The following is a 16,800-nucleotide window of genomic DNA, read 5'->3' on the forward strand; positions in this document are numbered from 1 at the left end:
TGCTTTCATTGGTTAGGGCATTGAGTATAAGAGTCAGAAAGTCATGATGGGGCTTTATAGGACTGGTGAGACCGCATTTGGCGTATTGGGTGTGGTTCTGGTTACCCCATTACAGATGTGGAGTTTTTGGGGAGGGTGCAGAAGGGATCTACCAGAATACTGCATGGATTATAAGGTACAATCTGTAAGGAGAGGTTGGATAGACTTGGATTGTTTTCTCTGGAATGCCCAAGGATGAGAGGAGACCTGATAGAAATATAGAAACTTGTGGCAGGCACAGACAGACAATCAGTGCCTTTTCCCCCAGGATTGAGATGTCAAAGGTTCAAAGGCATAGTTTTAAGGTGAAAGGGGCAAAGTTCAAAGGAGATGTGGGGGGGCAAGTTTTTTTACACAGAGGGTGGTAAGTACCCGGATTGCACAGTCAGGGGAGTGGTGGAAGCAGATAAGATAGTAGTATTTATGAAGCTTTTAGATAGGCACATGATATGCAGAGAATCAAAGAATATGGGTCACATGCAGGCAGATGAGATTAGTTTATTTTGGAATTATGTTCGGCACAGACATTGTGGGTTGAAGGAACCGTTCCTGTCCAGTACTTTTCTATATTCTGTGTTCTGTGCTGTGTAATAATATTCTGACAATAGTTAGGGAAAATCATGAATATCGGTTTCTCCCTATCATTAGCACTTGTTATTAGCACAGAGTGAAATCTTATGATGTAGCTACTGGGGCAATAGTGAACAGAGAATTAAAATAAACTGATCCTCAGTTACAAAGTGGACTTTAGTAACAGAAACGAGACCATATGAACTTTATTGTTAATTGTTTGCTTTTAAGGTTCTTTTAATGTCACGTTATTACATTCAATTGGATTTATATTAATATTAATAAGTTAATTTCTCATCGCTGTATATTCATTAAACAATTTTCATCTAGGCCGAATATAATTGGTTTATCACAGGATTTATTTTTTAAAAAGATTTTTTTAGAGATACAGCGCAGTAACAGGCCCTCTGGCCCACCGGGTCCGCGCCGCCCAGCGATCCCCGCACATTAACACTATCCTACACCCGCTAGGGACAATTCTTTTTTACATTTGCCCTGCCAATTAACCTACAAACCTGTACGTCTTTGGAGTGTGGGAGGAAACCGAAGATCTCGGAGAAAACCCACGCAGGTCACGGGGAGAACGTACAAACTCCGTATAGACGGCGCCCGTAGTCAGGATCGAACCTGAGTCTCCGGCGCTGCATTCGCTGTAAGGCAGCAACTCTACCGCTGCGTCACTGTGCCGCCAAACCTACCCAAGTCTGGTTGCATCTTAAAGGCCCAATAGATTTGTTTCCCATTTCCCAGGTACAAAATTCAAAGCCTACAATACTGACCCCTGCTGCTACAATTGAACACAACTCGTTTAAATTATCTGTGTAGGAAGGAACTGCAGATGCTGGTTTAAACCGAAGATAGACACAATAAGCTGGAGTAACTCAGCGGGTCAGACAGCATCTATGGAGAAAAGGAATAGATGACGTTTTGGGTTGAGACTCTTCTTCAGACTGAGAGTCAGGGGAAGGGGAAACGAGAGAAATAAATGGTGATATAAGACGGTGATATCATTGTTACTTTTTTGCATATCTTTCATTCATTTGTTCTATATCTCTCTACATCACCATCTATATCTCTCATTTCACTTTTCCCCTGATTCTCTGTCTGAAGAGGGGTTTTGACCCTAAACATTACCCCTTCCTTTTCTCCAGAGATGCTGTCTGACCCACTGAGTCACTCCAGCTTTTTGTGTCTATCTTTAGTTTAAGTTATCTCTCAGGGACATTTATTTTCTGACTTTCTGTTCAAATACAGTAAGCACTCTTTCTCTCTTCTGCATTCTTTGGATCCCTCAGGTGAATGATCTTTGCAACTGGGAAAGTGAGAAAGTAGAAGTATCTTTGATAGATGCTGCCTGACCTAAAGTGTATTTTCAACATTAGCTGTTTTTGTTTTGGATTTTAAAAATCTTCATGCTTTTTGATTTTCTGCTTCTTACAAGGTGTTTATTTCCTAAATATCTATATCTGAAAGGACCTGTTTTCTCCTTGCACACTAAAAGTACTGAATAAAGGCAATACATTATAATTGAATAGGGAACTCGATGTTTTATGTTTCTCAACATTCAATTTTAAACCAAACTCTTTGTTACTGTTATTGCAAATAACAAAGCAAAAAACAAGTCACAGAGTCAAGGAAAGTCAGAGTTTAATCCCTGGTTGATATCAGTTTAATAATAGAGGAAGAACACAAATATGTCATTGTCCATGTCCAAGAGTGGCTTGCAAGCATGGTTATTTGTGCATATGAGAATAAACTTGACTTGACCTATGTGCTTCTGAAACTTGGATTGCTTACAGCAGGTGAAGGAGAAGAAACTACAGCACAGCAGTTTGGGAAGTCATGACAATTCTTCACCCTCTTTCATGTTGTGCGATAAATGTGCCAAAAAGGATGAACTCAGAAAACAACAACATCAACCATCCAAGAAACCACCACCACAGTGGTGCCAACGCTTGAGACCAGAAACGCTTCACTGAACACGTGGAATGGTGCAGAGTGGACGCAGGGCACCTCTCCCGTTACAAGTCGGAAACCGGAAAGATTCCCCACCACTATAACGGATCCTGTAAAAACCATGGAAACATCAGATCCATGGAACGAGGACGTAATTCCTGGTCAGCTGGGAGCCACTGAAGAGCTCTGTCCAGTCGCAGTAGGAGATGACAGGAGGGCTGACTTTCCAACATACATGTGCATCATATTTGCTGGAATTCTCCTGTTGATATTAATCGTATTCCTCACCAAGAGATACAGAGGATTCTGTAAATGTAAATATTTCCTTTTAAGATGTATTGCTCTAACTACTAATTGAATGCCAGTTGGATTTGGTTTAGTTTAGTGACACAGCATGGAAACAGGCCTTCAGTCCACCTTGACCATTGATCACCTGCTCACACTAGCTCTATGTTATCCCACCTTCTGATTCACTCCTTACACACGAGGAGCAATTTACAAGGCCAGTATAAACCCACATGTCTTTGGGATATAGGAGGCAACTGGAGCACCCATAGGAAACCCACGCGGTCACAGAGAGAGCGTGCAAACCCCACAGACAGCACCCGCGGTCAGGATCAAACCCGAGTCTCAGGCGTGGTGAGGCAGCAGATCTACCAACTGTTTATTGTTCAGTTTTTTGTCACATGTACAGTGAAAAGCTTTTGTTGCATGCTAACCAGTCAGTAGAAAGACAAAACATGATTACAACCGAGCCATCCACAGTGTGCAGATACATAATTAAAGGAATAACATGAATAACTCATGATAAAGTCCAATCAAAGATCGTCCGAGAGTCTCCAATGAGGTAGATAGTAGCTCAGAACTGCTAAGATGTGGTCCAATCATACCCAATATGATCTCAGTTTTGGCTAAATACAGATTTTATTGGTGACAACCAGGCATGTAGGGGATAATTCCAACTGGTTTGTGAATAGGTTGTGGGAGAGGGTTGGCGATAAAAAGCATTGTTCCTCCTGAACATGTGTGAAAACAAAATAAGACCAGGCCAGGGTGGAACGGCTTGCCAGCACAGACTTGGTAAATGAATGGGCCTCCCTTGGAGGCTGGGTGAAGGTGGCAGAGAGCGAGAGTAGAAAGAGGTATAAAAATAGAGGTGACAGAGAGCTGTCAGTAGAATTCTTCTATTGTTCTCCCCTTATATCGACAGGAACCCCAAAGGAGGTTAGTCTTGTATCATGTGACAGACAAGCTGGAAAACCCTCACAGGGATTCAAGTGTAGTTCCATTGCAAATTAAAGTACAAGGCTGAGCCTGCCACATAATGCACACACACTATCAGGATGACCACCATGCCATTTATTTTGTTATTTTCAAAACATATTTACATAGTGGCTTCATTTTTTGTTTTATTTGCAAGTGAGGTATTTAGTCAAATTGAATTTTAAACATGGTTAGAGCATATCCGATATCGTACCACTGGATTTTTCCAACGATGTGTAAACTTAAACTTCTTAAAAGACGTTAGAAATTATTTAGAAAATTTGCAATGTGGATGCAAAGCTAGGATAGAGCCTTATTTACATCGGCGAAACCAAGCGCAGGCTCGGCGATCGCTTCGCTGAACACCTGCGCTCGGTCCGCACTAACAAAACTGATCTCCCGGTGGCCGAGCACTTTAACTCCCCCTCCCATTCCCAGTCTGACGTTTCTGTCATGGGCCTCCTCCAGTGCCATAGTGAGGCCCACCGGAAATTGGAGGAACAGCACCTCATATTTCGCCTGGGCAGTTTGCAGCCCGGTGGTATGAACGTCGACTTCTCCAACTTTAGATAGTTCCTCTGTCCCTCCCTTCCCCTCCTCCTTCCCAGATCTCCCTCCATCTTCCTGTCTCCACCTATATCCTTCCTTTGTCCCGCCCCCCTGACATCAGTCTGAAGAAGGGTCTCGACCCGAAACGTCACCCATTCCTTCTCTCCCGAGATGCTGCCTGACCTGCTGAGTTACACCAGCATTTTGTGAATAAATCGATTTGTACCAGCATCTGCAGTTATTTTCTAATATTATAGGATAGAGCAGTGACTGCTCCAATTTTTATTTTCACCCAATTCCGAATGTGTTACATGCCTTGTTTCCTGCCCAATTTTATCTTCTAAGTGAGCAGTTTACAAAACAGTATTAACCTGCGATATTGCTGCTCAACATTATGAAAGATAGTAAAACAATGTAAACAATTCTATAATTGCCTTCTACGATGCATCAATTATTTTGTAACACAGAAGGGTATAAAAGAGATGATTGATATTTAATGTTTCATTTCTATTTTTAAACAGTTGGAACCCATGATGTGGAACATAATGCAAGGTATAAAACTGTATAGATTTTTCTCAGATTCATCCATGTTCACAATTGTTCCAAGGAATTGCTGACTGAAAATTTATTACTAGTTAAATGCTAGCTGAAAGGCACAATACTTCTATGATTTTTTTTGTTGCATTGTATTTGACAAAATTCTCATCTTTGTAATTTATTGTTGCAGTAATCCCAATAATGCCGATAGCCCAAGTTCAGAGGTACCTGGTAAGGAAAATAAAACATTTGTTTCTTCTATGCTTAAGATTGATTTGCATCTATAAATACTTTTCATATTTTCCTTCCACGACCCTCCATGCCAGCTGGAACTCAATTTACCATATGTGTTATTAAACTTATAACTCCCCACACACTTCTTTGAAATCAGGCAACATGACACTGTTTGCGATTTTTGTTTTCTAATTAGGGAAATGACTTGAAGTACAACCTGCACAACATTTATGGATGAAAGCTACATTCTCCAAATCTACATGCTCCATTCCAGTTTCTACAACCTTGCTGTGCCGCACTTCAATGTGCATGTGCACAATAAATAGCCTGTCTACTGCTTTACTCAGTGTGTTTTTTTGCAGGTTGTAATTTGTTTGTTTTTTCCCCCTAAAGAAACCCAAGACACTGTTCTGATGCAGTCAGAGAATGATGATGGTGCGAAGGAATCTGCAGATGGTACTAATGATTAATAGTCTTATTAAGAAAATTAACTCTATGATGTGACTTATTAATGACTCTCTCCAAAACTTCTGTGATGGCCTCCAATGTAATGTAACCCTTGGCTTCTATTTTCAAGTTGATACTTCCGGCTTTATTTGGGTCTCCCAATACCATCTCTATGATGGTGCCAAGATGTTATCCCAATACTTTCCTGTAATAATCTGCCTGTGTGTGAAATAGACCATAGAAACATAGAAAATAGGTGCAGGAGTAGGCCATTCGGCCCTTCGAGCCTGCACCGCCATTCAATATGATCATGGCTGATCATCCAGCTCAGTAACCTGTACCTGCCTTCTCTCCATACCCCCTGATCCCTTTAGCCACAAGGGCCACATCTAACTCCCTCTTAAATATAGCCAATGAACTGGCCTCAACGACCTTCTGTGGCAGAGAATTCCACAGACTCACCACTCTCTGTGTGAAGAAATGTTTTCTCATCTCGGTCCTAAAAGACTTCCCCCTTATCCTTAAGCTGTGACCCCTGGTTCTGGACTTCCCCAACATCGGGAACAATCTTCCCGCATCTAGCCTCTCCAACCCCTTAAGAATTTTATATGGTTCTCTCCATGTAAGGTGATTGTCACTTTCATCATATTTATTTGGGCCATCATGCAGACTTATAGAAAACAGATTAATTCTCCAAAATGTGCTGAATTAGTTGATATTATCCAATTTGGGAGATCTGGTGTGAAAATTAGTTATGGTGTTAGATATAAAGAGTGGGAGTACAAACTATTGTAGCATCATTCCATCATCTTACATTGTATTTCGTCTGTACTAATATCCAATGTTATTTGTCTTGATAGTCAAAAAGCCTATTGCATTCAAGGGATAGGGTCATATAAGAAAAACAGGGATGAATGAGATAGCAGAACGTATTCATGTCCTACCGTAACCACATCTATCCTTGACAGAGTAAGAAAATAAAGCATGCAATTGAGCCTTCCAGAGATCAGCCTACTATGCGGAATCTTATAAAAGGGGTTCCTGAAGTCTATATTGACTACATCAACAGCTCTCATCAACCTTCTTAGCTACTTATTCAAAAAAATGTAATCAAGTTCATGTGACAGGGTCAATGATGGGGACCCTGTCTGTTCAGAGGTCAGTATAGTTGGCTGACAACTCCACTGATTTTTTGGAGCTACTCAGTACAACCTTATTTTGATATTCTGTTATTGCTCTGTGGTTTTCCCAGCTGCATTGTATTTCGGGATTCCCAAAAGGTTAATTTGCAGATTGAGTTGGCAGTAAGGAAGGCAAATGCAATGCTAACATTCATTTTGAGGGGATTCAAATATAACAGCAAGGATGTAATGCTGAGGCATTATCGGGCACTTGTGAGGCCACATTTGGAATATTATGAGCCGTTTTGAGCCCTGTATCTGAGGAAGGATGTGCTGGCTTTTTAGAGGGCCCAGAGGAGGTTTACGAGAATGATCCCAGGGATGATTGGTTTAATGCATGAGGAGCGTTTAAAGACTCTGGGCCTGTACTTGCTGGAGTTTAGAAGGATGAAGGGCGATCTCATTGAAACCTGCCGGATAATGAAAGGCCTAGATAGAATGGACGTGGAAAGGATGCTTCAAGTAATGGGAGAGTCCAGGACCAAGGAGCACAGCCTCAGAATAAAAGGACATACATATGAGGGGGAGTTTCTTGAGCCAGAGAATGGTGAATCCGTGGAATTCATTGTCACAGAAGGCCGTGGAGGCCAAGTCATTGGGTATTTTTTAAACGGAGATTAATAGGCTCTTGATTACTCAGGACATCAAAGGTTACGAAGAGAAGGCAGGAAATGGGGTTGAGAAGGAAGAATTGATCAGCCATGATTGAATATCGAAGAAGACTCAATGGACTGAATAGTCTAATTCTACTCCTGTCTTATGGATTTTTTGCACCACCTCAGATTGTACAACAACCTTTGCACCATTCTGCTATTTTGCACTCGTCATTTTTTAAATTACTGTAATTAACATTACCATGCATAGTGTTTACTTTATAAACCTCGTGCAAACAAGTAATCTCAATGCACCCCAGTGTATAGTACAATGAACTAATAAACTAAACTATGCTTGACCAGAATTGATAAACTCAGTCTTAAGTCCCAAGGCATAACTTTCCCATGAAATGCTTTTCGTTGAAATTGTGCTGGGCGTCGTTGAACCATTACAGGACGTCAAAGATGGAGAAGTGAGGGTGGGAGTGGATGGAGAATAAAAAAAAACAAGTGTCTGGATGTTCTCCACATAAACCATGCAGATTGAATGGAAGTGTTCTGTAAAGTTGTCATCTAATCTGTGGTTGGTTTCTCCAGTCCAGAGAGAACCTCATCACCTTGTTCAGTTAGGAGCTACCATGGAAACAGGCCCTTCGGCCCATCGAGTCCATGCCGACTATTGATCACCTTTTCACACTAGTTCTATGCTATCCCACTTTCCCATCTACTCCCTACACACTAGGGGCACTTTACTGAGGCCAATTAACCCACCCGTCTTTGGGATCTGGGAGGAAACCGGAGCACCCAGAGGAAACCCACACAGTCACGGGGAGAACGTGCAAACTCCACACAGACAGAATCTGAGGTCAGGATCGAACCTGGGGCTCTGGCACACAGTTCTACCAGCTGCGCCACCGTAGTGCCTTAACATAAAAGACGACTACGGGCGCCGTCTGTACGTTCTCCCCGTGACCTGCGTGGGTTTTCTCCGAGATCTTCGGTTTCCTCCCACACTCCAAAGACGTACAGGTATGTAGGTTAATTGGCTGGGCAAATGTAAAAATTGTCCCTAGTGGGTGTAGGATAGTGTTAGTGTGCGGGAATCGCTGGGCGGCGCGGACCCGGTGGGCCGAAGGGCCTGTTTCTGCGCTGCATCTCTAAATCTAAATCTAAAAAAAAAATCTAAAAAAAATAAAAATATGAGCCATGTAATAAACAGGCATCTTAACAATCCATGAGGGAGAATGTGCAAACTCCACACAGGAGCACCCGAGGTCAGGATCAAACTTGGGTGTCTGGTGCTGTGAGGCAGCAGCTCTACCAGCTGTGTCACTGTGCCACCCAAGCATACAGGTTGTGTTTGATCCCAAGTTCCAATGCTGTCTATGTGGAGTTTGCAGGTTCTCTTTATGACTGCATGGGTTGGCTTCCCCATACATTCCAAAGGCACGCTGATATTGGTACATTATTAGCCTCCAATAAAGTACCCCTTGTATAGGGACGTAGAAAAATTTGGAGGGAGGGGGGTGGGGTGGGGTTGTTAGTTGTGAGAAAGAATAAGCCAAAATATTTGGGGGGAAAAGTCCGATGGGATTTGTCTAAGAGTGAATATAGATGCTGGGCCGAATGGTTTCCTTCTACGTTGTAAAGAAATATGAGAAAGCTTGTGAACAGGAATTTGTGAATTATATTTCCCCCTTGGATATAAGTGCTTAGAAAAGCATATTAATAAATCTCTTGGCTTTTTTGATTCATATCCAAATGGCTTTCTTCCAACTGTGATCTTTCATAACACAGACTCCTATCTGCAGTATCATTGTAAAAACCTTACACCGCCCACGTACATCTTATCCAACGAACAGGGGAGAAACTGAATACAGCAAATTAACTTAACAGTTTACATCATGTCATTAATTTAGGGCGATACAGCGGTAGAGTTGTTGCCTTACAGCGCCAGAGACCCGGGTTCGATCCTGACCATGGGTGCTGTCTGTACGGAGTTTGTACGTTCTCCCTGTGTTTAATAATTAAATGCACTCGGAATGGAACAATGAAATTCTTAATGGCAACAGTATTACAGGCACATTAACACGACAATATAGCAAATAAATGTACAATAATACGAGGTAACCAGACCATTATAGAGCAAATTGAAGTACGTAGTGCCTAGATCGTTGCTGAGTTAGGTGTAAGAAGGAACTGGTTTAAACCGAAGAGGCACAAAATGCTGGAGTAACTCAGCGGGTCAGGCAGCATCTCTGGAGAGAAGGAATGGGTGACGCTTTGGGTCAAGACCCTTTCATCAGGCTGAAGATAGGGTTGTGCAGTGTGGTTCAAGAGACCGATTATTAATGGGAGGAAGCTGTTCTTGAACCTGGAGATCACGGTTCTCAGGCTCTTGTACCTTCTTCCCGATGGTAGCAGTGAGAGGAGTGAGTGGCCAGCGTGGTGTGGGTCTTTGATGACGTTGGCTTCTTGAGGCTCCGCTTCCCGTGGATTCCTTCGGTGGTGGGGAGTTCAATACCTGTGATGGAGCGGGCAATGTTTACCACTTTCTGTGATTGGGAGTACCATCACATTAAGCCCCATCCAAGACCCACAAGGAATTGCAGAGAGTTGTGGATGTAGCCCAGGACATCATGCAAGCCAACCTCCCTTCCGTTGACTCCATCTACACTTCATGCTGCCTCGGTAAGGCAACCATCATAATCAAGGACGAGTCTCACCCCGGTCACTCCTACTCCCCTCTCCCATCAGGCAAGAGGTACAGAAGTGTGAAAAGGGACACACCTCCAGTTTCAGGGACAGTTTCTTCCCAGCTGTTATCAGGCAACTGAACCAAACTATAACCCACTAGAGAGCGGACCTGATCTACCATCTACCTCATCCGGAGAACTTCAGACTATCTTTGATCGGACTTTACGTTGCATTAAATGTTATTCCCTCTATCCTGCATCAGTGCACTGTGGACAGTTTAAGGAAGTCTTTTAGGACCGAGATGAGAAAGTTTTTTTTCACACAGAGAGTGGTGAATCTGTGGAATTCTCTGCCACAGAAGGTAGTTGAGGCCAGTTCATTGGCAAAATTTAAGAGGGAGTTAGATGTGGCCCTTGTGGCTAAAGGGATCAGGGGGTATGGAGAGAAGGCAGGTACAGGATACTGAGTTGGTTGATCAGCCATGATCATATTGAATGGCGGTGCAGGCTCAAAGGGCCGAATGGCCTATTCCTGCACCTATTTTCTATGTTTCTATGAGATCAATGGTCAGCACGGACGGTGGGCCAAAGGGCCTGTTTCTGTGCTGCATCTCTCAACTAAGCTAAAACCAAATTATCCAAATCAAGGATTAACGGTCTTGAATAGAATAGCTGCCTCATGTGATTGCCATTATACATGAACTAATCTAAGCAAAATACTTTTTTTGAGATGGGTCTTTCACTTGGGCTTGCCATTGACTGACCTCTGCTGGGCAATGAGGGCAAGGCAGGCATTAAAACATTGCAGTAAAGCATTTGATGCTTCAACATTTTTTCTGCAAATAAACCTCCTCAGCTACGTAACAATTTCAAATGATTGTCTCTCACCCCTCAGTGGAAATAGTAATTGCTCTATTCATCCTCTAAAACAAATTATTTTTTCCCCCACTGTAAACAGAAAGAACTGCAGTTGCTGGGTTATAGAAAAAGACAGAAGTGCAGGAGTAACTCAGTGGGTCAGGCAGGATCTCTGAAGAACATGGATATTCCGAAGAAAGGTTCCAACTTGAAATGCCCCCTTTTTATATTGTCCAAGTATACTATGCAATTGTCCAAGTATACTACGCAATGAGTTACTTCAGCACTTTGTCTTTTTATTATAGACCCAATATTTCAAGTTATGGACCCATGTTGGAAGTCCAAACTTACCTTCAGTTTCCTTTGCTGTCGATTATAAAAAGGCCCTTGTCTTTGGTAAACACTGTCGCTTGGGAGGTCAGAAAACCCTCTGTGAAACAGAGAACATGATAGTTTGCGCTAAACTGGCTTGCAAATTTTGTCAAAATTACTGGCATCAAAATGATTAAAAATTCAATTAAATTGATAATTATTTTTATTTTTGAAATTTAAGTTTAATAAGTGGGTGAAAAACTGATTTATTTCAATGGGCTGTGATAAACTGATAATTTTTTTTAATCAGTTTATCGCAATATATATAAATTGACTTGCTTGCACCAGGTCTAAATTAGTTTAGATCTTTCAGGTAGATTCTCCATACAGTTACATACCTATAAATATAATTTTGCAAAATCTATAATGTAGTCATCTGTTCTTCAATATATTTAGATATCATAAGGCCATAAAAATAAATTGACTTGCTTGCACTAGGTCTAAATTAGTTTAGATCTTTCAGGTAGATTCTCCATATAGTTACATACCTATAAATATAATTTTGCAAAATCTATAATGTAGTCATCTGTTCTTCAATATATTTGGATATCATAAGGAATAGGAGTAGAATTAGGCTATTCAGCCCATCAAGTCTACTCCACCATTCAATCATGGCTGATCCATCTCTCCCTCCTAACCGTTTGTACGTTCTCCCCGTGACCTGCGTGGGTTTTCTCCGAGATCTTAATTTTCCTCCCACACTCCAAAGACGTGCAGGTATGTAGGTTAATTGGCTGGGCAAATGTAAAAAAATAAATAAAATTGTCCCTAGTGTGTGTAGGATAGTGTTAATGTGCGGGGATCGCTGGGCGGCGCGGGCACGGACCCGGTGGGCCGAAAGGCCTGTTTCCGTGCTGTATCTCTAAATCTAAAAAAAAACACAATTTTCCTGCCTTCTCCCCATAATCTCTGACACCCGCACTAATCACAAATCTGTCCATTTCTGCCTTAAAAATATCCACTGACATGGCCTCTACAGCCCTCTGTGGCAAAGAATTCCACAGAATAACCACCCTCTGACTAAAGAAATTTCTCCTCATCTCCTTCCTAAAAGAACGTTCTTTAATTCTGATATCTTGAAGAACAGATGTCTGGGGACATGAACAGTTCAACATGCAGGGTTAAAATATAAGGAGGCCACAAAATATCTGTGCTGCCCTTTGCCAATCATTGCAATAAAGCATTCGATGCTTTAACATCCAAGAATGTATTCCCGATCTCCCAATCTACCTTGTGGCGGTATTTGCATTTATAAATAAATAATCTGCACTTTCTCGGTAGTTGTCACACTATATTCTGCAATCTGTTTCCTCTTTCTGCACCACCCATTGTACATATGTATAAGTAGGAAGGAACAGCAGATGCTGGTTTCAACCATAGGCACAAAAGGCTGGAGTAACTCAGTGGGACAGGCAACATCTCTAGAGAGAAGGAATGGGTGACGTTTTGGGTCGAGACCATTCCTTCTCTCCAGAGATGCTGCCTGCCCCGCTGAGTTACTCCAGCTTTTTGTGTACATATGTATGAATTCATTACACTCATTCACATGTGGTATTTGTCTAGCATGTAAAACAATGTTTTTCATTGTATCTTGGAACACACATGCTAATTAAAAAAAATAATACATCCGATGCTGTATCAGCAAAACAAATAACCATGAGTTTCAGCCCTGTAACCAATTCTGGAAAGAAAGGAGTCAAAACTACATGACATGAATATTAATCTTTATTATAACTTCCATGCTATACATTACACTTATCCTGTGGTAAAATGTTAAAAGCAATTATAAAATATTTTTTTTCTGCTACAAAACATTTCCGAGGCACATATGGTATGAAATTTTTTGATTATTTGCACTTTCAGTAAGAAATTCTTTGCAGAAAAGTAGCCGTGCAAAATAATTACATGTTCCAAGCAGTTAAAACTGGAAGTACACCAGCTTAATAAATTATCGCTGCCCATTTCTTCTCTTTCAAGTAGTGCATAAATTGTGAAAATTCTATAAAAGTTAAAAAAATCACCTATCACAAATCCTGAGTAATTAAATGTTATCTTTAGATTTAAATACAAGCCTAATACGCCCAGTGTAAAACAAACTCAGGTTCGATCCTGACTACGGGTGCTGCACTGTAAGGAGTTTGTACGTTCTCCCCGTGACCTGCGTGGGTTTTCTCCGAGATCTTCGGTTTCCTCCCACACTCCAAAGATGTACAGGTATGTAGGTTAATTGGCTGGGTAAATGTAAAAATTGTCCCTAGTGGGTGTAGGATAGTGTTAATGTACGGGGATCACTGGGCGGCACGGACTTGGAGGGCCGAAAAGGCCTGTTTCCGGCTGTAGATATATGATATGATATGATATGAAAACACAAAATGCTGGTGGAATTTAGCAGGTCAGTCAACATCTGGAGAGGAAATGGAGCCGACATTTCAGGTCGGGACTTTCCCTCAATATTTCAACATCTACAGTTCCTTGTGACAACATCCAGTCCATACATAGCTTCTGATAATGGATCATTAAAAGGGGGAACAAATCTATTATTTGAGAACATATTATTAATCGACTTTTGAATAATACCATTCGGGTTATGGCACTTGAAAAGGCTAACGAAATTTGACAGCACACTATAAAATCTTTGAAATGAAAGCCAAAGGGTTGCAAATGCCACAGATGTTGGAATCTGGAGCAAAAATATAACCAAACTGCTTGAGGAACTGGCTGGGTCAGGCAGCCTCTGTGGAGAGAAATGGGGAATCGAATGAAGGATCCCAGCCCAAAATGTTTTCTGTCCATTTTCCTCCACAGATGCTTCCTGAACTGCTGAGTTCCTCCAGCAGATTCTTCATAAGGGCCAGTCTGGAATTGTCAAAATGTTATGCATCATCAAGCTTTATTGTACAGAATTAATTTTTTTCATACACCTAAATTTGAAGACTACTAGTTTAGTTGGAAGTTGTTAAGTGTTTTAATCACTTATTCTATTGCACAAAAACCTTCAACATATTACTGAATTGGATACACTGATCAGGATAATTTGTATTCAGTGCAATATAAATGCTCTGAGCCAAGTGGTTGATTTATTTTCACCTTCTATGTTTCTATGTTAACCCCATTCTCCTGCCTTCTCCCCGTAACCTTTGACGTCCTTATTAATCAAGAACCTATCAATCTCCGCTTTAATCCAATGGTCGGCCAACTATGGCAATGAAATCCACAGATTCACCACCCTCTGGCTAAAGAAATTCTTCATCTCCATTCTAAAGGTGTGTCCTTTTATTCTGAGGCTGTGCTCCTTGGTGATAGATACTCCCACTGCTGGAAACACCCTCTCCACATCCACTGTGAATAGGCCTTTACTATTCGGTAGGTTTCAATGAGATCCCGCTCTCATCCTTCTAAACTCCAGCGAGTGCAGGTCCAGATAAAAGGTTGGAATTGATGCCATTTCCAAAATTCCAATCCAAACCCATTTCTGAAACAGTGCATGTCTTGCTGATACCGTCATAAGTGAAAGCAGTTCAGGAACACAATGACTCATAAAAACTATTTTTTAAAGTCATTCATATGTGGAATTAAATACAGGAAGCTGCATTACAAAGTTACCACAGTCCAAAAGCAGAACATGAGCAGTGTCAATTCTGTTCCCCAAAACACCCTATTCATCAGCACCATATAATCATTTGTGAAGTGTGTATTTTGTTAACTTGTAAAATCCACAAATCCCACTGAAAAATCCACGTACTAAAACAAGTCAAAAGAATCATCACATAAAATTCCTCCAACTTCCTTGAAGATGCAAGGAATTTCACAGCAGCAGTGTTACTTCAATACTGTGTGGGAAGGAACTGCAGATGCTGGTTTACACCGAAGATGGACACAAAATGCTGGAGTAACTCAGCGGGACAGGGTGCATCTCTGGATAGAAGGAATGGTTGATGTTTCGGGTCGAGACCCTTCTTCAGTTCTGTTCTGCATTCTGAATACTGTTCTGCATTCATCACCGCACACAATTGTTCCAGGCCTTGCACAGTAGAACTCCAAATTCACACTTGTACAATTGAACAAATGTGGCACACCACTGTTTACAAACCTGCTCATGTTTGGCTTGAAGGACACAACGTGCTGGAGTAGCTCAACGGGTCAGGCAGCATTCCTGAAGAACATGGCTAGGCGACCTATAGGGTCGAGAACCTTCTTCAGACTGATTGTAGGGGGAGGGGGGAAGAAAGCTGGAAAGGGGGAGAGGCAGGACAAAACGTGGGAGGTAATCGGTCGACATAGGCGGGGAGGAGAAATCGGAGGGGTGGGTTTGATAGGCAGTTGATTGGAACAAAGGCCATAGATAAGAAAGGAAGATATGAAACAGGTTTGAAGATTTGCGGATTGTGAAGCCAGACGGAGTCCACAGAGGGAGTCTGAAGAAGGGTCTCGACCTGAAACGTCACCCATTCCTTCTCTCCAGAGATGCTGCCTGGCCCGCTGAGTTACTCCAGTATTTTGTGTCTATCTTTGGTCTAAACCAGCATCTGCAGTTCCTTCTTACCCACAACTCTTTAAACTTGTCTTACACCTTCCTTCCTTTCTGCAGTGAAGAAGGGTCTCGACCCGAAACGTCACCTTATCCTTTCATCCAGGGATGCTGCCTGACTCGCTGAGTTACTCCAGCATTTTGTGTCTATCTTCTTTTCTGCAGTTCTTTGTTTCGATATGCCTGTCCTGAGCTTAATTCTTCACTGGAGAAGTTGCAGACAATATCTTGGTATCACTGTGTGGTATCTCTGCTGCACGAAAGCAGAGAGGAAAGCTCTTCAGCGGGTAGTCCATAGAGCTCAGAGGACTATCGGAACACAGCTACCAGCCTTGGAGAGCATCTACAACCCACGAAGCATCCACAAAGACTCTTCACACCCCTGCAACAGTCTGTTCGAACTTGTACCATCAGGCAGACGATACAAGGCCTTCTACGCCCGCACCTCCAGACTCAGGAACAGCTTCATCCCCAGGGCCATAGTTGCTACGAACCGGTCCTGCTGAGCCGGATGGTCACATCGCACAGTGAACCGGCACAGATCTACTTGCACATTATTCTGTTTTAAAACTGTTCAAATTTGTTTCATTGGGTTGTTTAAATTAATACTGACTAGCTAATTAATTTATTGCATCGTATGGGAGGTGCATTCCCAATCTTGTTTTACCCCTGTACAACGACAATAAAGATATATTGTATTGTATTGTACTGTAAAAGATCATAAATGTAGTGAATGAAGGCAATTTGTTACAAAGCTCCGCACAAAGAGACTTCAAATTCCAAAGGAGCACGCCTAACAAACTGAAAATAAAAATAAAAGGGCTGACCCAAGTTCATGAAATACCAGCACATTTGGGAATTCCATTTTAACCTTTAAGTAATTATTGTCCAGGGATGGAGACCAGCAGCATAACAGGATGCAGGTCTCCATTGTTTATTGTTAAATGAATATATCACCAGGGCGGGTGTAAAGTGAA

The sequence above is a fragment of the Rhinoraja longicauda genome, chromosome 7 (genome assembly GCF_053455715.1).
Source record: "Rhinoraja longicauda isolate Sanriku21f chromosome 7, sRhiLon1.1, whole genome shotgun sequence".
Lineage (NCBI taxonomy): Eukaryota > Metazoa > Chordata > Chondrichthyes > Rajiformes > Arhynchobatidae > Rhinoraja > Rhinoraja longicauda.